This window comes from Lissotriton vulgaris, chromosome 6 (genome assembly GCF_964263255.1).
Source record: "Lissotriton vulgaris chromosome 6, aLisVul1.2, whole genome shotgun sequence".
Classification (NCBI taxonomy): domain Eukaryota; kingdom Metazoa; phylum Chordata; class Amphibia; order Caudata; family Salamandridae; genus Lissotriton; species Lissotriton vulgaris.
This window is the reverse complement of record NC_141694.1, coordinates 964,252,681-964,278,925: the sequence shown is the minus strand read 5'-3', so window position 1 is coordinate 964,278,925 and position 26,245 is coordinate 964,252,681. Positions and strand designations below refer to the sequence as shown.

The 26,245-nt window shown below is 48.2% G+C and overlaps 1 protein-coding gene and 1 non-coding gene across 3 annotated transcripts in view; one reads left to right on the top strand and one right to left on the bottom strand.

Annotated features, from left to right (window-relative positions):
- ARHGAP18 (Rho GTPase activating protein 18) overlaps window positions 1-26,245 on the bottom strand; it is an 897,817-nt gene that overhangs the window by 789,403 nt on the left and 82,169 nt on the right. The gene's annotated exons all lie outside the window — the stretch shown is intronic.
- On the top strand, window positions 2,527-2,636 carry TRNAL-CAA (transfer RNA leucine (anticodon CAA)). Its single transcript has 2 exons — window positions 2,527-2,564; window positions 2,591-2,636. It is a non-coding gene; the product is annotated as a tRNA-Leu (tRNA).

Sequence of the window (26,245 nt, the reverse complement as noted above, 5' to 3'; positions counted from 1 at the left end):
AGTGGTCGAAAACACTTAACATTGAACATATAGGTACTTGCGTGCGTTCGTGTGGTACGTCGTACGGACAAAACATAGATGGGTTTGGCGGCTGTTTGGTGAACGATAAATGGACTAACTGAAAACCTGCTTCAATAGCGCTTTAAAGGAAAATGATACGTACACAAATGACTTTTTACAAATTTCAGTTTTCGTAGAAATCTATAAATCAATGCATAAATATAATTTACTTATGCATTTTTCCTGCAAAGCTTTACAAAGGTCACAAGCAGGAAAGCAACGTTTTTCTGCAGATTGCGAGATAATTTAACTCAGATAATTTAACTCACATAGCGTGGTTCTTTTCAATATATTCAAACACAAAGAAAGAAAAGGGGGGGCCAATCGGCCCCCACGCACAGATGGCTGGGCCCGGCCCCCCCATTGGCCGATCCTGGTTGGTTCGCGCGTCCCGCCCTTGCCCCGGATGCAGTTTTGCGCGTCCGGGTCAAGGGGCGGGACCGCGGCATAGGAGGGGTTAAGAGCCTGGGGAGCGCGGGAAGCAGCCTCTTTGTGCCCGCGCTTCCCAGGCTCGCTCCTCGCCCCGCCGTGGGGCCGTTTAATTTTCTTTTTTACTCTCCCTCTGCAGGATGATGCGGCGAGCGCGATCCCAAAGTGAATTCTGGGGCACTCAAGAGGTCGGACCGGGAGAGCACCGAAGGACACGCCGAAAACAGGACCAGCGTGCTCATCGGGGCGGCAGGAGAGTCGGGCGGCCGCGCATCGAGGTTTTCTAGGTGGCAAGCAGTCGATCGGCAGTCGAGACGACGGGGACAGAGTGTGCGTAATCCCGCGCCTGGCAATCGAAACGATAAGGCAGTGGTTATGGCCGGCTGCCTGCACTGAGGGGTGTGATTTTTGCCATAATTAAGTGGGAGTAACGTATGGGATGCGAGGGAACCTGAACGATGTTTAGAGCCCGCATAGCTTAACTGGGATGGCGTAATGGTGGCTCAGTTGTTTCCAGTATGATGCTGCCAATGCTATGATCACGGGTTCAATCCCCGTAAGGGGCATATGTTGCTAAATAAGGAATTGCAGAAAAGACTAGCGAATTAAGCTAGGGCTAATTGACGCGGGCAAATATTAGGTCATGCTGGGGGTGTATCTGTGTGGCCTCTCACTTTTAAAAGAAAAATTGTCCAGTCAGCTCGGTGACTCGTCAGGTGAAGATGACTCTTTATTGCAATCACTGGCACAATGGGGCCAGTTGGTGGCCTTATGGTGGCTTCCAGGGGCGCTCTGATCTTTCATAGCCAATAATAATCTCTGTGGAGCCGTGGACAGATCCCCGGGGCGCATCTGAGGGACAGAGCAGGCTAGCGAGCGATGTAGCTGCTGTAATGACCCTTAGAGTCCGAATGTTCTTGATGGCTGCTGGAAAACTAGATTGCTTCTTGATATATGATGCCTAAATGTAATGTGACCAAAATATTTATAAAAGTCCCAGATGGCACCTAATTTGTAAAGCTGCTGTACAGAGCGAGCACTAATTTCGTAGAAATAAGGAAGCTTTGGTGCCTTCCTGCTGACAAACTAATGTTACTTTTAGAAGTTTTAACGGATTGTGATTACTCGTTTGCGTATTTTCACTTCAACTAGGGAAATACTCTCACTAACGCAAAATGTTTTTTCATTAGGAAATGTATAGTTGCTTTATGTAGTGTTTAATTTAAAAGTATGTGTAATAATTGCTTTCGAATAATTACTTTAGTAGACTTTGCTGCTGTGAGACTACGCAAAACAAGATAAGTAAAGCAACTGTATAGCTGGCAGTGTTTATTTTACTTTAAATGTGTAATAATTGCTTTAGGTAGACTTGGCTACTGTTAGACTATGCAAAACAAGATAAGGAAACTATATAGAAGACAGTGTTTATTTTAATTTTGCACGAGAATTTTTAATATTACGGTGTACAATATCAGAGCACCAAATCACATGGTCATGTAATCTTGATCAATCGTATCGCAGTATGATCTCCAGCTCCAGGGCTTTAAGTGGGCCGGGCTGGGTCTTAGTACTGACAGTGGAAACGGGTTTCTATCGGGCTATGTTTTGTGCCCTGGAATAGGTGCGCTGTTTTTTCCAGACTGCAGGGACAGCAGGCACCTCGACGTGCGTGTGCGCACACTGCTCACTTCTCATTAGGGGAGAGGTTATGGCATGACGTCATGCCAGGTGAGCGTTGTAGGGGAAGGGAAATCCTGTGAAGAGTCATTTTCTCTATGGTGTTCCCTTCTCCTTTTGAAAACTTCGTCGTGGTGTCGCCAGGGCTGTAAGTGGAAGTTTTTCAACATTATATACAATCCACAGTTACTGCTTATCTATCCTAAGTAGCTAACAACCATTGGGAAAACCTTGTAGGTATGGTTACTTGGGGTAGTATCATATATCTGGGTGCAATGACAGAAACAGCGAAACACAATTACGGAAGCACAATATGCTAAGCACAGATGTCGAGCTTACGTAATTTTAAACCACGCAGCTGTCAGGATGGCCGAGCAGTCTAAGGCGCCAGACTCAAGAGCTGACTCTTCCCACCAGCTGGGTCTTCTGGTCTCCAATTGGAGGCGTGGGTTCATATCCCACTTCTGACACAATCCTTTAGGCCGGGGGCCCTTAATTACATTGGCCACGCCCCTTTGAGAGACACACTCCCGGGTTTTCATCCGCATTTATGTGCAATGCTTGGCGCGCTCCGCGCTGTTTGTAGGACGTTACCTTGATCAGGTGAACAGACAAGGGTTTCGTAAGGATTAACGCTACCACCTTCTCAGTGCATGGCCACCATTGTCCAGAACAAAGAGGGAGCTGTGCCTTAGAGAGCCATGCCCTAGAGGGAGCTGGGTCCTGCCCGGGAAAACTGACGCACTGACCATGGAACATAAACATCACTATTGGTATTTTAAAGGGTAGTGCTGTGGTGTCTGCCTTTGCATGTGACGGTCTGTGGAGTAGAGTGATATATTGGCCTGAAGAATTAAATCCTTAATAGATAATAGATACATTTTCCCCGTCCTGTGACGACACTTCAGGATATGCCTTTGAAGTGACTAATTGTTGTGGTAAAAAGACAGGCCTGGCTCGGAGTGCTCAGATTATAAAGATATCATAGCCTTTGACTGGTCTGGGAGCATATTGCAAACCCTTTCAAAAGAAGGCATCGTGGGCACAGATGTTTTGTTTCCAATTTGTAATGTGTTTACCATTCAATTTTGCCATCAGCAAAGTGCGGGCGCATATACAATGATGCAGTAGGGCTACCTCTTCTTAGTGTCATCGAGCGGAACTCTGTGGGCCCCAGACTGCAGGTTATGATACGGATCTACAACGCGGTAGCACACCCTGCTCTCGCCTTGCCTCTGAGCTCTGACGCTGCTGGTTCGATCCCTGGTGGCCCACTCGTGGGTCTCCTTCCCTATTGTTTAAGAAGGCCTTAAACATTGATCTAGCCAGATCAGGGAGCCATTGAGTTGCTTGTGGAAGTGGTACCGTTTGTTCTTTGGGGAAATTATGTGAGCATAGTGTGAGAAGGTTGCCTGACATATGCTGTCCACTAATCTAGGGGGCACATTGGACCAGTCCAAACGACCCTTATTGATGGTAGGTTAAAGACAACCTTATTAGAAAGCTATCCTAGTGGTAGCTGTGGAGAGCAGCCGTCAGGCCAAGGCTTGGATGAAGGTAAAGCAGCTTGTTTTACCAGTCTATAATCTCACGAGTGAGGAAATGAAAGTAGAACCACACCAGGTGTATATAAATATAGGTATTTGTTCTAAACACATCCCTCTAGTCCCTTTAGGAGGCTAGAGGCAAAAAATTACAGTCAGTAAACCTATTTAACACACAGTAACTTAGCACAATATACGTTGAGCCCTAGGGGCGTACCGAACCATATATCAAGAAAGTGGTATACGGACCACAACAGGCATGCTGACAAGGCCTAGAGCCTTTAGAACTGCGGGGGCCAACAGGAAGCACTCAAGGTAGTGACACTTGGGGACCCACGCGAAGTAAAAGCCTTTATCTCACAGGTCATCTCATGTTAGTACTAAGATCAATGACATCAACCGATCTGATAGTTCCAACAAGCGTGGAACTTCCCCACGCTAATGACCGATTTCTTGGGGTCCTGATAATCCTACACACCCTGGCCCCTGTTGTCACACCTTCAAAAGGTGTCCAAGAGCCTAGTTGCGGCATCGCATAAGCAGTGGGGGGGGCGGTGTCTATAGCCCTAGGCGCCATGTGCTGGTAGTTTGCTTGGTATTGTCAGTAGGTAATCATGGAGGGGCTAAGGCATTCACTGTAGCCTACAGGCTTAGTCTTAGGCAAGGTTATACTAATAGGCACCACACCATAGCATTGAGTTAACTGCGCTACATGTGTCACAAACAGATGCTATGCTGACCACTCGCAATGGCGAGTAAGGAGGGAAATGAATCTGGGGTTCATCTCAGCTAAAGCCTAGCATCTGAAGACATTGAATGCAGACACGTGTGGGGCAGCTTTTGCTGGGAAGCTTTTGCTGGGAAGCCAGAAACATTACCTAAATATACAGTATTATTGCACGGCATTTCACACTGTGTATGGTCCAGAAATAACAATGGATGGGCTATTGCATTCAATGTGGACTACAGGTCTACGCTTTCTGGAAGGTCATACTACCAGGCACCCTTAGGTAGCCCTAATGTAAATGTCTGCAAGTTGCATAAAGCCTAGCATCTGAGGACGTTGAATGCAGACACATGTGGAGCAGCTTTCGTTAGGAAGCCAGAAACATTACCTAAATATACAGTACTATTGCACAGCATTTCACACTGTGTATTGTCCTGAAGTAATAAGGGATGGGCTATTGCATTTACTATGGACCACAGGTCTAAGCTTTCATGAAGGGCATACTACCAGGCACCCTTAGGTAGCCCTAATGTACATGTCCGCAAGTCTCACAAGACTGATGCTATGCGACACACTGGCGGTTGCCGGTTGGATGGAAATACATCCGGGGTCGGACCCTAGCTAAGGCTTAGCTTGTGACAACAACATTGTACGGGCATGTGTACTGTATCTCTCGTCCGGAAGTCAGAAGCACTAATCATCTGTATTTGTTTTTCATTTTATGTCTGACCGGACCCATTGTGGATACCTGGGAAGGGCTCCACACCACAAATGCAGGAGGTGGACAGTCAAGAGGATCGTTACACCTGGATCAGGAGTGTCAAAGAAAAGCATCAAGTGTGATGAGCGGCCATTTCAACGGTGGAAGCGGTGCCGGCTGTTAAAGGTGCTACCCATGTATCATAATTGTAGTGCGTGGTGGTCACCCATTGGGTTGCCAGGGGCAGGGCAATATATGTCGGTATGCCGTTGCAGTTTGACCAGGAATACAAATCACAGAGGGGGGTAACATCACCCTCGTTGGGAAATGGATACGGCTAGGGGGACGCCTGGGTTCGCAGGCACCTTTCTTCATAAATAAAAAAAAAAAAATGTCATATTTTAATAAATACGGCCGGGGGGTCTCGGGCTCGTGACCCCCTGCCTTCCAAAGAATCCTGTTGTTGGTCTGTTAAATGTGTAACAGTAGTCTGTGTGTTAAGGCGGGGGGTGGCCGGCAGTCACAGACCATGAGAAAAGGGGGACCAATCGGCCCCCACGCACACATGGCTGGGCCCGGCCCCCCCATTTGCCGATCCTGGTTGGTTCGCGCGTCCCGCCCTTGCCCCGGATGCAGTTTTGCGCGTCCGGGTCAAGGGGTAGGACCGCGCCATAGGAGGGGTTAAGAGCCTGGGGAGCGCGGGAAGTGGCCTCTTTGTGCCCTCGCTTCCCAGGCTCGCTCCTCGCCCCGCCGTGGGGCAGTTTAATTTTCCCCACCCTCCATCCCCTGGTAGCAGAATTTTGGTAAGGACACTGTTAGGTATACGGTGTGATGCTATGCAATATCGCAGGAATAATTTTTTCCTCCTTAGGCCTTTTTTCCACGTTTACAGGCAAGGTTAATATGTGTATGTTTTCTGGATGTGTATTGCGGCTGCATTAACTCTTTTTCCTTAGGCCTTTTTTCCCTCTTAGTTAGTAATGTCGTATTTATTATGTGTGTCTGGCGGTAAGGTCATAATCGGTGAGCAGCAATTTTTTTTTTTTTTTTTTTAAAACCTTTATTTATGAATGCACAATACACAGCGTCTGCCTACAACCCCGCAGGGCCGGCCGCTATGACATAAACGGATGGTTAAAAAGTAAATTTGGAGACAGTACGTTGTTAAAGCAATCTCTCGAGACTACATTGTCGGATGGAACATAGCACCATATCAAAATAGGATAAGAAAGGTTTAATTTTATGATTTTGTCGAAAAGAACAACAACACACAAACACATGGTATCATAATGGCAAGGGTCGCGGGAGGGGGGGGAAGGGGGGAAAGAACGCTAATAAATAAAAAAAAGCACATATGGCGAGGGGGGGCGAGCACGAGGGAGAAAGCAAAGGCTATACTGGAAATTGGAAAAGGAACGTCAATCATGGAGAAGAGGGGAGAGGAACCTCATAGTCCAGCGGAGGGGAGCAAATATCTCCGCGGTACGAATTCCACTGAGCCCAGACCCTGGACCATTTCTTGGGACGCCCCCGCGCCTCATATACAGTTTTTTCTCGGAACATGCACCAGTCCATGTTCTCTTTCCAGGCACTGAGCGATGGTAATCTAGGGGAGCCCCAGAGCTGCGCTATATCTCTCTTTGCGACCATGTTGCCCAGAGTAACCCAAAGTGTCTGGGCAGCATTACAATCCGACGGTTCCCACACATTGAGCAGGCAACGTCGTGCTTCGGGAAGGAGTGGGATCCCAGTGACACGACCCATAACATCATGCACTCTAGACCAAAAGGCTGCAATCATCGGGCATTCCCACAGAACATGAAGGAAGGTACCATCCATACCACATCCACGCCTGCACCGTCCATCTGAAACCAAACCCATTCGCACCAGACGCATTCCGGTCAGATACACACGGTGGAGGATCTTCAACTGGACAAAACGAAGCCGAGCCGGGATAGCCACCTCCTTAGGGGAGGATACAGCCGACTGCCAGTCCTCGTCGTCGAGTTCGAGCCCGTCAGCCGTCCAGGAAGCACGAAGTTTCTCAAGTTGGTCAGCCCTGTTGTTGACAAGCTTTTTATAAATTAAGGAAATAATGCTATCAGGGACATGGCCGTCTAAAACACGATCCTCCCAAGGGGAGGACTGCGGGATATCGGTACCAGATGGAAAGACGGAGGACAAGGCATGCCGAACCTGCATATACCGGAAGTGCTCCCTATCGTCGAGCCGGTATTCCAGTTTCAATACCTTGAAGGATTTAACCGCGCCCCGTGCCCATAGATCCTCCACCTTACTGATCCCAATCATGTCCCACTTCTCAAATCCTTTCGTCTTCCACAGATTACCCAACCGATCCGAGTCATACAATGGCGTCATACGTGTCAGCCTACCACCCCAGCCCGTGGCCACAGTAGCATCTCTCCATGCCCGCACTGCACACTTCGTCGGGCCTGTAAGGAGGCGAAAGGGTGCCTTTGAGTACAGAGCCCTATTAAAGTTACCACCGGGCAATAAAAGTTTATCCAAAGCAAAGGCGGGAGCAGGTTCCGAAGCGTACGTCGCATGGTTGATAGCGCTCAGGTGTGAGGCCCAGTAATAGCGTCTAATGTCCGGCAACGCAATACCACCACCATACCATGAGAGGGTGAGCTTGGACAAGGCAATACGAGCACGACCATCCCAAATCAGTTGTCGCTGTAAACTCTCAACCTCACGGAAGTAGCGAGCAGGGACAGGATCGAAAAAATTCTGCAGGGCGTAAAGAAACCGGGGGAGCGACGTCATTTTAAAGAGTGCCGCTCTGCCCAATGGGGATAGGGGCAATTCACGCCACCGTCGCACGTCCTGCTTGAGTCTGCGGAGCGGAGCATACAAGTTCCGCTCATAGCGGACCGAAGAGACCATAGAGACATAGATCCCCAAATACTTGAAGCCGTCAGTCGCTACCAATATGGGAAACCTGCGAGGCAGAGGCGGCAGCGCCCCGGCTATGACGTAAACACAGGACTTGGTCCAGTTGATGACTAATCCCGAGTTCTTACCAAAGGATGTGAGAACGTCGAAGAGGACGTTAAGCGACTTTTGAGGGGAAGTAAGATAAAGAAGGATGTCATCCGCGTACAAGGAGACACGATCCTCAAGATCTGGAGACCATCTGATCCCCTTAATAGAGGGTTCCCACCGAAGCCACGCAGCAAGGGGCTCAAGCGCCAATGCGAATAGAAGCGGGGAGAGCGGACAGCCCTGACGAGTGCCACGGCCTAAGGGGAAGAGGTCAGAGCATCTACCATTTACCACAACCTGAGCCAATGGTCGCTCGTAAAGGAGCCTGACCCATGCGATAAAGTTAGGACCAAAGCCAAACTTAGCGAGAGCCGCCCAGAGATAGGGCCATTCGATAGTATCGAAAGCCATAGTGGCGTCTAAGGAGGCGACCACTGCCGGCTCGGCGAGAATTGGAGCCCTCGCGAGAACACTGTGGAGCCTACGCAGGTTAAGGGCCGTGTTCCTATGCGGGATGAAACCGGATTGATCCGGATGGATCAAGTCGCAAATCACCTTCAGCAGCCGATTGGCCAGAACCTTGGCCAGGATTTTGGGTTCCGCGTTCAGGAGAGAGATGGGGCGGTAGGAGGTGCAGCGGTCACGAGGCTTGCCATCCTTATAAATGACCACTATGGTAGCCAGGCGCTGCTCAAGGGGGAGGCTTCCAGCCTCAACCGCCTCGAGAAACATGTTGCGCAGATGGGCGGCCATCTTGTCCGGACAAAGTTTGTAAAGTTCAATGGGCAGTCCATTTGGGCCCATCGCCTTTCCCGAGCGTAAAGAGCGGATAGCAAGGGCAATCTCATCAACGGTGAAAGGGGCCTCCAAGACAAGACCATCTTCATCTGAAACAGTAGGCAGGGCGATATCTCGCAATAGCAGCCTGGAATCAGCCTCATCCCGATCACTAACAGGCGTATAAACCTTCCGGAAGTGGTCCACAAAGCAATCAACAATTTCACCAGGGTCGGAGACACTCTCACCGGATTCGCGAACAATGACAGGCACAACACGACTCGCTCGTTCAGCCTTATCCAGCCATGCCAGGAGCTTGCTAGCTTTGTCACCCACATCATGCAGTCGGCCTAGTTGATTCGCTCGCATCAATTTAGCAGCATCAGTGACACAAGCTTTGTAGTCGGCTTGTTTTAGTTCCAAAGTGTGCAACAATGCAGGCGTGTCATCCCCACCCAACTCACTTTCAAGCGCAGTGATCTCAGTTTCAAGAGCAAGAACAGCCTCCCTCTTTACCCTACGCTCAGCAGCAATGAGTGATAGAGCGGAACCCCTGATAACCGTCTTGAAGGCCTCCCAAAGAACAGTAGGGGAGGTGACCGAGCCCACATTCTCATCAAAGTAACAATCAATTGCCTTCACCAAATCTGAGCGGAGCCGGGGGCTACGGAAATGCCAGGGAGGGACCGGGGGAATCCTGTTACCAAGTAGACCACCCACAGAAATCTTAATCATCAAGGGGGAATGGTCCGAGATACCCCGGGGAAGATGTCGTACCTCCCGGACAGTGGACAGAGTGGAAGCTAACAAAGAAATAATCGATACGAGAGAGGCTGCCATGCGCACCAGAGTGAAAAGTATACTGCTGGAGTGTGGGGTGCAGTGAGTGCCAAACATTCACCAGGCCAAAAGTATCAGCCATATCATTGAGCCACATCTGGGACGGCAGCAGGACTCTAGGGGGAAGTCGATCGCATTCACCAGACATAACAGAGTTGAAGTCCCCGCCCAAGACTAACAATCCATCAGGAAGGCCAAGAAGAGTCCTGCCAAGATCAGCATAGGTGGTAGCCTGCAGCCCCGGGAGAATATAAACAACAACCAGCACAATCTGTTAACCCTCCCACCTCCCGGAGACGGCAGCATACCGCCCGCGGTCGTCAAGGATAACCTCGTCAATAGCAAGAGCTAGGGAGGACTTCACCATGATACCCACGCCCCGGGACCCAGAGGTGAAACCAGCATGTGCGACCAGGCGATAACCCCGGCGGTCGAGGGCCTTACAAGCATTTCCAATTAAGTGGGTCTCCTGAAGGAACACAACATCAGGGGCATGGCGCCTCAAAAATTGTAACACAATGCCCCGCTTGATCCTGTCACCCAACCCGTTGACGTTCCAAGAAAGAACCCGCATTTCACCCCCCCCCCCCCATTGCGGCAAAGGCAATCCACCCCAACCCCCCTCCACAACCCCAAGTTCGGAATAATTGCAATCAGCGAAATACCATGAAAAATGAAACATAACAAACAGAACGAAACACAACCAAGTCCCCAGGAACCAACCCCCAAACAGAAACCCGTTACAACACCCCCCTCCCTGCACCCCTGCTGACTAAAAAGCCACCCCCAACTGCAGTGTGCCTGTCGCCCCATCTTATCTACACAAAGAACCCCCCGAGGAGGAAGGGAGAAATCACCCGTTCCCGCACCGCCACGGGCATGACCATAGAGCACACAGTTAATTTACTCTGTACAGTACGCAGTCTCAATCCGGACCTCCGGGGGCCCATGTTACTCCTGGGCCGTTGCACCACCTTCCGCACCACCAGGGCCCCCGCTCTCAGAGTCATCCGTCGGCAACGAGTCCAACCAGTCGGCAGCACGCTCCGGCTGATCAAAAAAGTAGGCACGTTCTCTAAACTCAATCCGCAGTCGGGCTGGAAACAACATGGCGTACTTCAGTCCCCGGTCTCTCAGGCGACGCTTCACTCCGAGAAACCCAGATCGCTGTCGTTGCACTTGGGGAGTGAAGTCAGGATAGATGGAGATAGAGTTATTGTCATATTTCAACGGGCCGTGTTTACGGGCGGCCTGGAGGATAGCGTCTCTATCTCGATAGTGAAATAGCCTTGCAATGATAGGCCTCGGCGGGCCTCCTGGTTTCACCTGTCCTCCTGGAAAACGATAGGCGCGCTCTATGGCAAAGAACTTACTGAGTCCAACCGGAGCAAGTTTAGCAACGATAAGTTCCTCGACCAATAAATCGATCGAGGCAGCACCATCACTTTCCGGCACTCCAACTAGGCGTATGTTGTTCCGCCTGGCCCTGTTGTCGTAGTCCTCCATACGTTTAAGCAGCAGATCATGCGAGGCACGCAGATTCCCAATCTCAGACTGCGCCTCCGCCATGTCCGTTACCAGGCTCGACGCCTTCAGGTCTAGTGCCTTCACCCTCTCGTTCGTTTTGGCAAGATCGGCCCGAATAAGAGTAACATCCACAGCCACCGTGTCTATCTTGGACACGATGGCTTCGTATTGCTGACTCATATCGGCCTTAAGTCCAGAGATGGCAGCCAACAGGTCTTGGAGCGATACTTCAGAAGAAGACGACATGTCCGTTTGAGGTCCTTCAGCGCCCACGCTGGTGACACCGGGGGATCCTCTCGGCTGGGTGTAGCGTTCGATCATATTGGACTGGATCGACCCCCCCCCGGGTTACAGTCTTCCTGCGTTTTTCGGCCTCAGGTTTTGTCGCCATGTTGCAATCGATGGCGGCCGAGAACCCAAGAGAGGCAGTGGGACGGAGAAAAATCCAGAAACTCCGAAGTGCAGATCGAAGAGGGAATACCGCAGGCATCCTTGCCAGCCCAATGATGGAAAGTGTGCACTGTGAGGGCAGCAGGCGAAGTCAGAGTAGGAGGAGACAGAGACAATGAGGCCGGAAACCGAAAGTGAAAGTGGTACACCACCGGTGGGCCAGATGCCAGGCAGCCGTTGTTGTTGCATTACAGTTCGGCCACAGTAGGCAGTCGAGTCCCCGGTCGCGTCCGTGGGCAGGCCAAAAAGTTGAAAGCGACAGAAAAATGGTCCCCGAGGTCCGATTTCGACCAAAAAAGGATCGTCAGCATCAGTGAGAGTAGCACTTCAAAAGCCCGTCGAAATGATCAGGATAAGTGTAGGATAGACAAAGAAGAGCGGCGCGGGTCTCGGGAGCCCTCTGCTCACGCGACCATCTTGGATGCCCGCGTAGCTCCTCCCTTCGAGCAGCAATTTAAGGTCCTTAGGTGGGGGCGGCCCCATTCACGAAAGGGGTCGCCCAGGGGGAGGGGCCACTGGTCTCTCCCAGAACTTCAGGGGCAGGATATCCGCTTGCTTGGGTGCGGGGGAGGGGAGTCAACGCTTTCCTCAGGCTGGTAGCCACCCCACACATACACTATGCACTATGACGCTAAGGCGTGAGTGTAAGGGCCCTCCTGTTATGGTTAAATGGAGTTCACGGAGCATACAAGGGTAAACGGGCCCTCGTCGCGCATGCGCATCTCGGACGTGAGAGCGTAGCTGGGTAAAAGGATCTGACACCGGTTAGCGACCTTGCCGTAGGACCAGAAATTATTAAAATGCAAATTGATATCAGGATGTTAGATTCGGTTAGGAACCACGCTGTATAAGACATTTGTTAAGGTTAGCCCACCATACCTGTCTAAACTGGATGTAAATCTAATGTCTGAATTTTGCATTTAATAATTATGTAAATAATGTTATTTTATTACATTTTGAATTTTGTTTCATATTTTAATAAATACGGCCGGGGGGTCTCGGGCTCGAGACCCCCTGCCTTCCAAAGAATCCTGTTGTTGGTCTGTTAAATGTGTAACAGTAGTCTGTGTGTTAAGGCGGGGGTGGCCGGCAGTCACAGACCATGCTGCAAAATGAGCACAACATATTTCTCTGTAACTGCGGCATAGTATATGCTGCTGTTTACTGGAATCCTAAACTGAGAGTTATGTTGATTATCAGAGTTTTATTGTATCCAATCGCAGGCGCTGCCCTAGCCTTGTTTGCTTCCCGAGACAGTCCTGTCTTTGCAATCGTAAAAGCTACACTACAAATTCGAGAATATAAACAATAAATCTAGGATTACATATGCTATTTAAAAGCCTAGCATTTATACAACATACTCCTTATTTAAGAAATGTAAGAAGGAGAGGCTTGCTATATACAACTCAGTTTCCAGAAATCAATCATACACGCAGGCCATAATGAAAAATATTTAAAGTCAAACACTTCACAGAGAAAATTCAAATCGCTGAAAAAGCACAGGCACATCCAACACAGTTCAAATTAGAGACGGGTTTTTTTCTCTGAATATTTACAGATTTGAGATGAGACTTCGTGGTTTTCTAGGGATGCACTTAATTATTCCCCTTCTTTCTTTTCCCCCCAAAATGGCTTGCAGTCGATTTTTTTAAAATAATTTCCAAGTCGCCGGTGAATATGTTGAAATGCCGCTTCTCACAGGACGAAATAGAAGATACTTTCTCCATTGCTGGAAAGGGGAGAACATTTCACTTGCTAAGGGAAGAGCTTCCTATGAAACATCCTCTTCCCCAATCCTGTTGATATGCGAGGTGAGGGCTCCTATTGTCAGGTCAGTGGCTGAGGAAGAGGTGTGAATGGGTGCTGTACCAGGCAGCTATGAATCACAAAGGGCCTGGACCGAAGTTGGCACTCCCCAATCCTGCCAGTCAGTTTCCTTCTCGTGTACTGCTTAGTATTTGTAGATTGGTATGTACAACAGTTACTTCTCAATAAACTGGAATCCCTGGCGAAAAAACAGTATATTCAAAGCTGCAGCAATTTAAAATCTTTTGATTTATGTAACAAGGCCGTCCACCTGCTTTAGAGGCAAACGTCCAACATAAGATTTATTTTTTCATTTTTCAGTTGATATGATTTTTATCCAGAAGCTCAATGTAATTTTGAAGCAAGTTCTTTGCAGTCTAATGTTCTTCTTAAATCATACAGTATGAGCAGCATTTGTTTTGTCAAAAATCTTTCAGTGGATCAAGCTTTCAATCTTCACGCATTACAAAAGCGCTGTTAGCATTACAAGTGATCAGTGCGCCTAAACCCATGTAGTTGGTTACTCTCTCCAACAGGGGGATGTGCTCTACTGCAAGACACACACGTTTCTACCAGTAAGCAGAACGGGGTGTGACTGAGCCATGGTCCGGGTGGGAGTTAGTGTCAGGCAAAATCATTAAAACAGAGGCATTCACTGATCACAACCTCCAGGGTGGACTTTTCCACATCTGCGATCACATTTATTTGTATGCAAATTTGAGGAACAACATTTCTAGATGTTTTTCTCAAGCAACAATCAGTGATTCCCCAGCATTTTAATTCACTTTGAGTTGGGTCACTTAGGATTTTGAAACTCTGGTTGAAGTTTTTTTTTAATTAGACAGAGGACTCAAAATGGATCAGATGTCTAAAAATGTGAAATCTTGCAGGCTCTGAAGTGAGCATTGCTCCATCCCAGTACAACCATTGAGTGGATAGAAAACCCAAAATGCCCACACACCTTTCCAAGGCCTATATTTGTAAAGGAATTATGTTGCACTGGGATATTGGAAAAAGTTGGATGGGGTAGGAACTCCTGCACGCCCACTCTGCCATTTGCACCACGTAAGCAAAATGTGTAATTTAGACATGTATACCAAAATAATTTGTGCAAATAAATATACTACTAGAATATATTTGCAATTCAACAAAGTATTCCTTATGTCAAGATGGCAGCTGTGCAGCTAAAGGGCGCACTGTGAACAATGTGTATCGTAGCTTATTTTGTTGACGAAGGCACCCAAAACACTCCTTTTACTTCAGTTCCCAACCATAACCTGCAAATACATTTACCAGTATTTCACATCTTTTAGTACACTGTTAAGCAACTCATTTCAGCCATCTGGCTCTCCTTTATTGAGGAATTGAAATTGGAACTTGAGTATAAATTGCAATTTGAGCATCTTCAAAGTACATGGAACGTCTTACTGTAAATGTGTCTTAATTTTCATCTGTAGCCTTGCGCAAACTGCACAAACAGATCTGTAACAACAGGCATTTATCCCACTGTTATTTACAAAATACGAGCAAATCAGTTAATGGTGTATCACAGTGTAGTGTACCATCATTCTTTAATTACAGATACGGATCAAACAGCAATAGCAAAGTATTCTAGGGCTCAAATCAGACCCAAATTGCTTTAAGCAATGTTTATGAAACCACTAACAATGTTCAGATACAAAAAGTTTAAATTCAATAGCTCCATGTTAATAAAGTTTTATTTTATTAAATAGAGAAAAGGTTAATTTTGATTTAAAAAAATTGCATACACCTAAGGAATGCATCTTTTCCTTTGAAATGTCTGTCCTTTCTGCTGCTAGTATGTGTTTCTGGTGAGCAAAGTGTGTAAATGCAAAGTGTGTTTAAGACTGCAGTACCGCGTCCTATCTTCAGGGGCAGATCTGAGCAAAAATACAAAAACACACATGATGAAATCCAAGTCCCCACAAGGCAGTTTTTCAAAAAGATGTAAAATTTGATACATATGTCCCTGAAGTAATTTTTTATCATTTACAAGACATTGCCTTGTGGGGACCTGAGTGCAATCAAGTCCCCACAGTGTCAGTGTCTTATCACACTTAAGTCCCCACAATGATAGTGTCTCTGTCTCTCTCTCTCTATCTCGTTTAAAAAAAAATGTTTACGAAAATCAAAAGCTCGTGACCTAGACTAACCCGAAAAAGGTAACGCTGTACATTTCCATTAAACAATCAAGTGGTTCCTGTCTTAGAACCTTGCCACATTTTAAGTGCAGTTTGTTTCTCTGTTGGGAGGAAATCCATCTCTGAAAAATGTTGTGTCCAAGCTCACAGACTTATAGGTCATGCTTGTCCACTAATAAATCCACTTCACCCAATAAAGTTACAGGAACCCACACGAAATTTACAGAAACATTAGTTTATGAGTACTTCCTAGTTTAGAAGGCAGTCTTCGAAAGCAGGATGCAAACAAAAAAGTAGACCAAAGGCATGTGTATAATTCTTTAGCCGAGTTACAGAGTCTTGTTATATCTTACACTAAGTGTTTACTAGCTGATATCAACCTATATGTTGATATCGCTGATGACAACAAAGAAGTGGATTTTGTGAGGTATGTTAAATGACTGGGACTATATCGACTAGTGAAAGACCCTACATACACAGCTAATTACACCTTAGACCTAATGTTAGAGAGCATTGTTCAGCTGGGTAGGCTCGGGCAGCACTTATGGACGGACCATTATGTGGTGTAATTCAAAGTAATGACTCACTTAATTAAGTCTTTCGGGGACAAAACTAATACCTAGTAGGATATGAAATTGAACAAAATAAATCTTGGGCTAGGAATTAAAGGAGATGAATGGGAGGGAGGACCTCAATGATTTGCTTATTAACTTTTCCTCTATTTTGAGTCAATTCTTTTTTTGATGGCTCCAGACTTTAACATCCTAAATTAGAACAGTCAAACTTGAGATCTTGAGCACGCCTATTTTTGGAGGCACTGAAAGCCATAAATTATGCACCAGGAAGCTTAAGTCAGCCTAGAGAAAAACATATTCTGCGGCTGACAATGCCTTAATTATAGCTGAAATAGACAACTATGCCAACAAGGGATATTGTTATAGAAAGTTTTCCTCACATTTAGTGATGCTTATCAATGACATCGAAATCTCATTCAATATCAATACAACAAACATAAAATATTCGAAATCAAAAAAGACAAATTGATGGCCACAGGTGTATCCATGGAACAGTTGTATTTAACATAAAGGGGTTATCCACAAAGATGTTTCAAATACATCAATGCTGTAAAGTCCATTACACATGTTAAATTGATGATGTTAAATTTATGTTATTAAACAGATGCCAATGTACTGGATTGCAACTTCCTCTATATATCTTGAGGATGTATGTTTCAAGAACATTAAAAACCCGTTCTAATGAATGTTTTCAACAAGAAAGGTGATAAATATGTTGGCGTTTCTTTCTCAACACGTTTCATTCCAGAGACCATCCTCAGTACTTCATCATTCCTATGAAAACCAGAAAGCCCCCTAACAGAATGTACAGCATCAATGTATTTGAAACTTCTTTGTGTATAAACCCTAGAGATAACCTTTTTGTATGCCAAAATGTATGCTATTTTGATTTTATATTAAATACAACTTTTGCGAGGATACACCTGTGTAAATCATTTTGTCTTTTTTGATTTTAAATATGTCATGTTTACTGTATAGATATTGAATTAGATTTGGATGCCACAGATAAACATCACTAAATGTGAGGAAATTCACAAACAAAGTTGTCTTTAACAATGTCCCTTGTTGGCAGTTACCGGTTTTTGATTAGAGTCCACAAGTCCACAAGAGAAGACTGGGGTGCCCTTTTTAGTAATTGATGATTACAGCTAAGGGAAATTTCTTCTTGGGGAACACAACAAAAGCAGGGAGTCCCCAGGGCAATTGTTGGTCACATTTAAGTCATTCTTCAACTCCGTTTGCCTATTCAATTCCACTGTTTCTCAAGAACTATCCAATGGGCTTGCTAGCTACTTTCTCTCCAAACTCATAGGAATAAATGAATGCATAGAAATTAATCTGCCTCCTGGCAATTTGTTCCTGCACCCTTTTTTCAAACTCTGATTAGGAGATAGTATGGGGAATTCCAAAAATAAATAACATTCACCTAGGACCCTTTTCCCAGGGATCATTTTGAAAACAAATAAGGGCCACTGTTAAGCAGGTGCCAAATATAATCAGTGCCATTGCATCCTCCTTGCCTTGGAAAATATGAATAGGGTGTCAGAACCCCTCACCCCTTTTGAAGAGTTAGAGGAATAGAGTCCTTGGCACTTGGCTTTGAAGATGGGCAGACAAATGAGTCTGCACTACTTATAGCTCCATGTGAGATCAGGCTAAATTATGATGCAGACATGATGGTTGTGACATGTTTAGGTCTCATTGAGACTTTTGACACCGTGGACCACAGGAATATATTTGCCACATTAGGGGTGATGGTACGGTGCAGAGGTGATTTTAGACTTTTCTAGAGGATGATACCAGCTACTAACTCTCAGCCCCCCCCCTCACATTCAGATCAGTCGGGGTGTCTCCATATGTTCAGAACTAAGCTGTGAGCCTGGAATTTGCTAACATTTTGGCATGCCTCCAATGTTTACAGAAAGTTTAATTGACTGAGAACTAAACAAATGATTGACTTTAAATGACTCGCTCTGTCTCAGGATTTTTTTGTGGACCTTTTCAGTACTTTACATCTCCTCAGGCTTGATCACTCCATACAATCCACTAGGTCTCCTCAGTTATAAGTACCAAACTTTGTAAGAGAGAAGTTAATCAGCCAGCTTTTTTGCATTTGAAACCTAAATTCTAGAAAAATATTATTAGAGCTAAGGAAAATTGGTAACTCTAAAAAGATAAATGTATATTCTATTAGTGTTTTGAGAGTCTGCTTGTTTGAGGTATGTTTGGTGTCTCAGCTTTAAGAATCCTTCACCTAATGGAGTACTTAAGTTAAAAAATAGTCAATAGAAATCAATCTATGGAGTACCCCAGGAGCATGCTATGACTTTCCCCCAAGCTTCAGCAGTAAAAAGGTGATTTCTCGCAACTTAATCTTTTTCATCTTGCCTTTCTTCATGAAAGGGCTCCAAGCATGCCTATCTGTCAGATCCCATTTGGGAGTCCACTGGGTAGACGGGGGCTACTGGGACCCAACTGTGGTGGTTGAGAGTTGATGTCCACTGGTGTCCTGGAACCCTTCCTACGATTGCACTGCAAACTGTGCCAAGTACAAACCTTTCCATGTGTGACTATGACTGTAGCGAGGGTGAGCAATCACAGACTTTTCATAGAGGTAGTGAGAGGAGGTAGAGCTCAGAACTCAACAATCAGCTAGCAGGCACATTAGGGCAAAGGCCAGCCCAGTGCCTCTCTTAACAAGAAAAACCCCAAAACTTTTAATCTCGTCCAAAAGCTATAAATTGTACAATGCAATGGATGCAACATACTGGGTCACAGAATCAGGAGTTCGATCCACAAAGTGCTACAACCCTGGACCTGACTGGTTATTATAACCCTCTTCCCACTATGGCCAAGATTCCTACTATTACTGTCAACACCTTTCTATGGGTTTAGGTAGATTAGCTCCCAGTGCAGTTCACTCAAATATGCCAAGTTTTAAGTATGCAGCTCAATGCAATTGTTTATCTTTCCCTAACATGAAATAACAGTCTTTAGCTGGGTTGACACATGTGCCCATGAGCAATATGTCTCTCATCCCCTGCCACAAGCTAAGAACCACAGTTTACCTGCAAGTTGCTTCTACAGTCCCGAGTGAGATGGATGCTTTGTGCCCACCCACCTTCATAGTGTGGACTCTGTTATGGGTGGTCTTGGCAGCTGTTCAAACAGCATCGCAAGGTGATTTCAGAAAGGCAGGTCTTTTCTGGTGTGCCCGGATCAGCAGCAGCCGCCGTCCTCTTGGTTGGCTGCAGGTAGGCGCTCACCAGAGATTACTGTGTTTTTCAAACCCAATCTTCTTGTGATGGGAGCTTTGGGCACAGGCTCTGGATCTCTTGTCTCAAACTTAAGAACCACTTTAGGATGGTTTTTAAGTGTCCTTCTCACAGTGCTCTCTAGACACAGCCGTTGTGTGCTCCCTATTGAGAGAAGCATCACTCTATACAAAACTATTTCTGGAGAGCTAGCTGAGAAAGTCTGAAAGGGAATCACACCAAACCAGTACCGAAGTTTGAGACCATAGATCAACATATCCGGCATATAAAATATGTATTAAAGTGGGATCCAAACCATCCCAAATTGTTCCAGTGCCAAGTTCTTTGTGACCAAGGAAGGGAGTGCTCCGCAGAGTACTCAAAGAACTGCTGTGCAGCAAGACCTTCTGTCTGCATGACAGCCCGTCTCCCAGAGGTGAAGGGACATCGTCCTAAGCTTGCATTCTCAATTGATAGAGCACAGAATCTAACTAATGCCTAGAAACCTGTCTCCTAAGACAGGAAAAGGGTGGGAGTGGGTCTGCAAGACTAATTAAAAAGCCTAGATGTTACCTGGGTGGGGAGAGGACATTAGAGTGAGTGGGAATATTCTTATGTGAACGTAACCATGGATTCAACCCTGTATTGAACATTTGTGTAGCATTTCGTTCAGTTGTGCACCTAAATTGATGTTTTTTATTAAAAGACAAGCCCTGGGCAAGACATTCAAGTTAGTGTGTGTGTTGGTTGAATACTGAGTTTTGAGCTCTTGACAACTACAATACCTCCCTCAGAGGTCTTGTGCTGCTCACTCTTGGTATCCTGATAGTCAACCATGGAATGGGTTGTGCTTCGACAATTATGCAGTCATAATAGGTTAGCCTCCAGGACACTATCAATCAATCATGGGCATTTGTAAAGCGCGCTACACACCCGGAACAGTCTCAAGGCGCTGGGGGGGAGGGGTCCGCTACTGCTCGAAGAGCCAAGTCTTGAGGAGCTTCCTAAAGGAGAGATGATCCTGGGTCAGCCGGAGGTGGATCGGGAGGGAGTTCCATGTCTTGGCTGCCAGGTAGGAGAAGGATCTTCCCCCGGCAGTGGCTTTGCGGATGCGTGGTACGGCGGCGAGGGCGAGGCTGGTCGATCGTAGCTGGCGGGTGGGTGCGTAGAAGGTCAGGCGGATCGTGCGGAGGCGTTCTGAATGCCCTGGAGTCTTTTCCGAAGTTTGGCTGTGGTTCCGGCGTAGAGGGTGTTTCCGTACTCCAGTCGGCTGGTGACGAGTGCCTGGGTGACCGTCTTCCTGGTTTCGGTGGGGATCCATCGGAAGATCTTACGGAGCATGCGCAGGGTGTTGAAGCATGATGACGAGACGGCGTTGACTTGTCTGGACATCGAGAGGGAGGAGTCCAGGATGAAGCCCAGGTTGTGCGCATGGTCCGTTGGTTTGGGGGGGGGATGCCCAGGGCAGAGGGCCACCAGGAGTCGTCCCAAGCGGAGGGCGATGATCCCAGGATGAGGACTTCCGTTTTGTCTGAGTTCAGTTTCAGGCGGCTGTTCTTCATCCATTCGGCGACGTCTTTCATCCCTTTGTGTAGGCTGGTTCTAGCGGTGGCGGGGTCGTTGGTGAGGGATAGGATTAACTGGGTGTCGTCGGCGTAGGAGATGATGTTGAGGTTGTTTTTGCGTGCGATGGCTGAGAGGGGGCTCACGTAGACGTTGAAGAAGGTAGGGCTGAGTGATGACCCTTGTGGTACGCCGCAGACGACTTCGGTGGCCTCGGATCTGAACGGGGGGAGGCGGACTCTCTGGGTTCTTCCGCCGAGGAACGAGATGATCCACTCCAGTGCCTTCTCTCGGATTCCGATGTTGCTGAGGCGCTGTACTAGGGTGCGGTGGCAGACAGTGTCGAACGCCGCAGAGAGGTCCGGGAGGATGAGGGCCGCTGTTTCCCCGTTGTCGAGCAGGGATCTGATGTCAGTGGCTGCGATGAGGGCGGTCTCGGTGCTGTGGTTGGCTCGGAAAGCGGACTGCGAAGGGTCGAGGGATCCGTTCGTCTCTAGGAAGGCGGCAAGCTGTCTGTTGACGGTCTTTTCGATGACTTTGGCAGGAAAAGGGAGGAGCGAGATGGGGCGGTAGTTCTTGAGGTCGGTGGGGTCCGCTGTAGGTTTCTTCAGGAGGGCGCTGAGCTCGGCGTGCTTCCAGGTCTCCGGGACGGTGGCGGTGTTCAAGGAGGTGTTGATGATGTCCCGGAGATGGGGTGCGATGATGGAGTCGGCTTTGTTGAAGACGTGGTGGGGGCAGGGGTCGGTTGGTGATCCGGAGTGGATGGTGTTCATCATGCGGGTGGTGTCTTCCGTGCTGATCGGGCTCCAGGCGCAGAGGGTGGTGGTGGGGGGCGTTGGTTTGGTGGTTGGGTGCGTGGTTTGTGCGCCAAAGCTGTTGTGTATATCGGCGATCTTGCGGTGGAAGAACGAGGCGAGTGAGTCGCAGAGGTCTTGTGAGGGAGTGATGTTGTTGTTTCAGGCGCTGGGGTTGGAGAACTCTTTGACGATGCTGAAGAGTTCCTTGCTGTTGTGGGCGTTGTTGTTCAGTCGTTCTTTGAATGCTGTCTTCTTGGTGGTGCGGATCAGCTGGTGGTGTTTGCGGGTGGCGTGCTTGAGGGCCGTCATGTTGTCCGTGGTCTGGTCGTGGCGCCAGACTTTCTCGAGTGAGCGGCAGTTCTTCTTGGAGGTCTTGAGTTCGTCGGTGAACAAGGGGGCTTTCTTACTTCCGGGTCTGCTGGGAGGGTCCTTCAATGGTGCGAGGTCATCTGCGCAGTTGGTGAGCCACTGTGTGAGGTTGCTGGCTGCTTCGTTGGGGTCCGTTGTGCTGGCGGGAGGGTTCTGGCGGAGGGAGGTGGTAAGCTGCTCGGCGGTGATCTTGTTCCAGCTCCTGCGAGGAGCCTGTAGCGGGTGGTGGTGGGTCGTGGTTTTTCTGAAGCTGAAGTGGATGCAGCTGTGGTCAGTCCAATGGAGTCCGGTGGAGTGGCTGAAGGAGATGTGCTTGCTGGAGGAGAAGACGGGGTCAAGCGTGTGGCCGGCGTAGTGGGTGTGGGTGTTCACCAGTTGCTTGAGTCCGAGGTTGGCGAGGTTGTCCAGCAGGGTGGCGGTGTTGCGGTCCTTGTTGTTCTCCAGGTGGAAGTTGTGGTCTCCTAGGAGGATGTAGTCGGCGGAGGGGAGGGCGTGCGGGCTTATGAAGTCGGCGATGTCTTTGCTGAATTGGTCCCGGGGGTCTGTAGATGAGGGTGCCTCTGAGGGTGGTCTTGGGGTCGGTGTGTATCTGGAAGTGGAGGTGTTCGGCGGCGGTGAAGGTGTCGTCGGGGTTGGTCGTGATGCGGATGGTGTTCTTGTGTACGATGGCGATGCCTCCTCCAGTCTGGTTGACGCGGTCCTTCCGGGTGATCTTGTATCCGTCCGGGATGGCTATGACGATGTTAGGCGCTGAGGAGGCGTTCATCCAGGTTTCTGTGAGGAAGGTGACGTCTGGTGATGTTGTGTCGAGCAGGTTCCAGAGTTCGACGGCGTGTCTGCGGACGGAGCGGGTGTTGAGCAGGATGCACTTGAGGTAGTGCTCTGTTTGGCGGGCGCGGTGCAGGTACGGAGGCAGGCGAATTGGCAGGCTTGGCAGGTGAAGGGTCCGTGGGTACGTCTCGGGGTGGCTCGGTAGCAGGCGGGGTTCCGGCCGGCGTTGAGTGCCTGGAGGGAGGCAGCGTCGTAGGTCTGTCGTGTGGTCTGGCGTCGGCGGGGGCCAAGGGTCCTGGGGCTGGGCGCGGTCCAGGCGCAGACGGTGCGCAGACGGGCTTGCCTTTGGCGCGCCTTCGGCGCACAATCCGCGCACCCGCTGTGCGCATCCGCTGCGCGTTCGCCGTGCGGCCTCCATATGAGAGGGTGAGGGAGGGAGGAGCAGCTGGGAGGCGGGAGCGGGGTGGCGAATGGGAGCGGCGGGGGGCGGGGCCACAGGGAACAGCGGCGGGAAGCAGAGGGCGAGGCGGGGAGCGGGGGGGCACAGAAGGGGGAGCGAGGGGGACACAGAAGGGGGAGCGAGGGGGACACAGAAGGGGGAGCGAGGGGGACACAATCACGGGTACAAAAGGCAAAAGGGGAAACAATCAAGGGTACAGAGGCGAAGGGGAAAACAATTACAGTCTACAGAAGGAGAAAGGGAACAAATGAAAAACGAAATAAAACACGGCACAGGTTACCACGGAGAAAACTTGTCAGGAACAGTGGTCAGAGCGTAGCACAGCGCACTGCATGGGGAGGACCGCGAGGTGGCTAGGGGGGGGGGCGACCTACCTGGTGACAGGGTCAAGGGTCGCTCCCTTTACCACCGGGCGGCCTCCATATGAGGGGCTGAGGGAGGGAGGAGCAGCTGGGAGGTGGGAGCGGGGTGGCGAATGGGAGCGGCGGGGTGGCGGGCCGCAGGGAGCAGCAGCGGGAAGCAGAGGGCGAGGCGGGGAGGTCACAGAAGGCAGAAGGGGGAGCGAGGGGGACACAATCACGGGTACAGAAGACAAAAGGAGAAACAATCAAGGGTACAGAGGCGAAGGGGAAAACAATTACAGTCTACAGAAGGCGAAAGGGAACAAACGAAAAACGAAATAAAACACGGCACAGGTTACCACGGAGAAAACTTGTCAGGAACAGCGGTCAGAGCGTAGTACAGCGCACTGCACGGGGAGGACCGCGCGGTGGCTGGGGGGGCGACCTACCTGGTGACAGGGTCAAGGGTCGCACTAGCATCAAATGACTTCCCACCACTGTTGGGGCACAGGAGACCCTGTCTCTGGGATCCCCTCGACCCCATCCCTTTATGGGATCTGAAAATAGTTCAAGGTAAGTCTGAGTGAAGAGTAGCTGTCTTGTCCTACTCTATCTGGCATCTGGGGTACTACATGGACAGAAGGGGATGAAGAAGTTAGTTAACAATGGTGGCTGATTTTCTCTAAAAGAGCAGGAGTGTAAATACTTTACCCAAAATGCATTAAGTCAGCGTGTGAAGTGGGAAACCCTCACTTCCTTGAGCACAATATTGTGAAGGAACTCTTATGAAATATTACAATGCTTTCTTATTGTAATCAAGCCTCACAAACCACAGGAGCGTTGGATATTCCCCTCCCAAAGATTTTTTTTTAAATGTAGCTAACTTGTGCGTTTTTTAGCCCAGTGACCCTGAAAATGCCTGAAACACAGGTGCTATAGGCCGGTCAAAAATGCAACGCTGTATGGTTTGCTATTTTTCGTGGCATATTTATTCCATTCTATATTTCAGTTACTTTTATTTTTTTCATCATGGCCCTTGAAAGTAGAATTTCAGAGATAGGTTATGACTGAAAATCCAGCAGACTTGAAACATTTGATCTTAAAGCCAGGAAGTGTTGGCATTAGAATGCATCATGAATTGCAGACATTATCATAAACCATATCATATATCAAAAGTAAAACATACACAACACTCACTATTCCAGACCACAGGATGCAGAGCTAGACAGATTAAACCGGCTCAATAAGGGTGCTATTACTCAGGTAATGGAGTGCTTATAGAATTAGCCAGAACACAAGGTACACCATTATGCCAGGGCATTCACACCTATGCCATGGTCCACTGTTTGCCAATAATGACTATTCTTACAACTCAGCAAACATTATGCCTGGTGCAAAGACTGGCATGTTATGGATTTGGCGATTGTTGCAAGCTTTGTGCTGTCCCTCACACTGCAAATGCAATGCCTGTCCTTCCACTGACATTTGCATACAGTGCTCTGTAAAAGAGCTCACTGCCTTAATATGAGAAGGGAGCTCACGCACTCTAGTGCAACCACACCCAAAGAGAACAGAATGTGAGACGCCCCCAGCTTGCACGAGCAGCCAATCACACAAGGATATTTATTTTTTATAGCTCTCTTAGATGTTGGAACAGTTCAACTCTATCTCCCTCGGTCGGTGCGATACAATTTGAAGACTTTCATATCTTTGTTTTCAATATTACATTATGCACAGGCATGGTTGCAAAGAAGTAATTAGAAAATGTGAAAGTTTTTTCTGAAATTAAATGTGTTACTGATGGATTCAAAGTATATTGGAAGAGCTCCTCACGTTTGCACAAAGCATGGGATGTGTGGATTCGTTAAAACATTCAACAGTAGGGCTCAATAACAGAATTCTGCACTCGGAATGCTGCTATCAGCATACTTGCATTACAAATTGGTGTACTAATAGCTTTGTACAAAGCGTGTGCATTCCTGTATGTGTTGCTTAAAATTCAAATATTTCCCCCTCCATTCAGTGTACATTAACGGTTTGCTGGAGTATGGTTGCACCTTTCAAGAAGAAAGGTCGAGAATCGAAGGCACGACCAAAGGCCAAAGATGGCAGACATAGCTTAAATTAGCTCCACTGCCTGCCACCTCGTCCGTCTTCCTCGACACAGTAAATCACGCATGAGCTTTAGACTCCCACAGAAACTCCAAAGGAAATGTTAGCTTACTAGCCTCCCATCCCGCCAATACGGCCACCTCCTCTGAACAACCAATATGATAAAAGCAACGACCACCCAATCGCAGGCGGATGAAGGAGGTGGTTTTTAATGGCATTTTGATGGCGTGCACACTTATCTGAAGTGACCGTGGACCCCACAGTGCCTAGTGGCACCGTCTCCAGGGCAGCCAAGGCA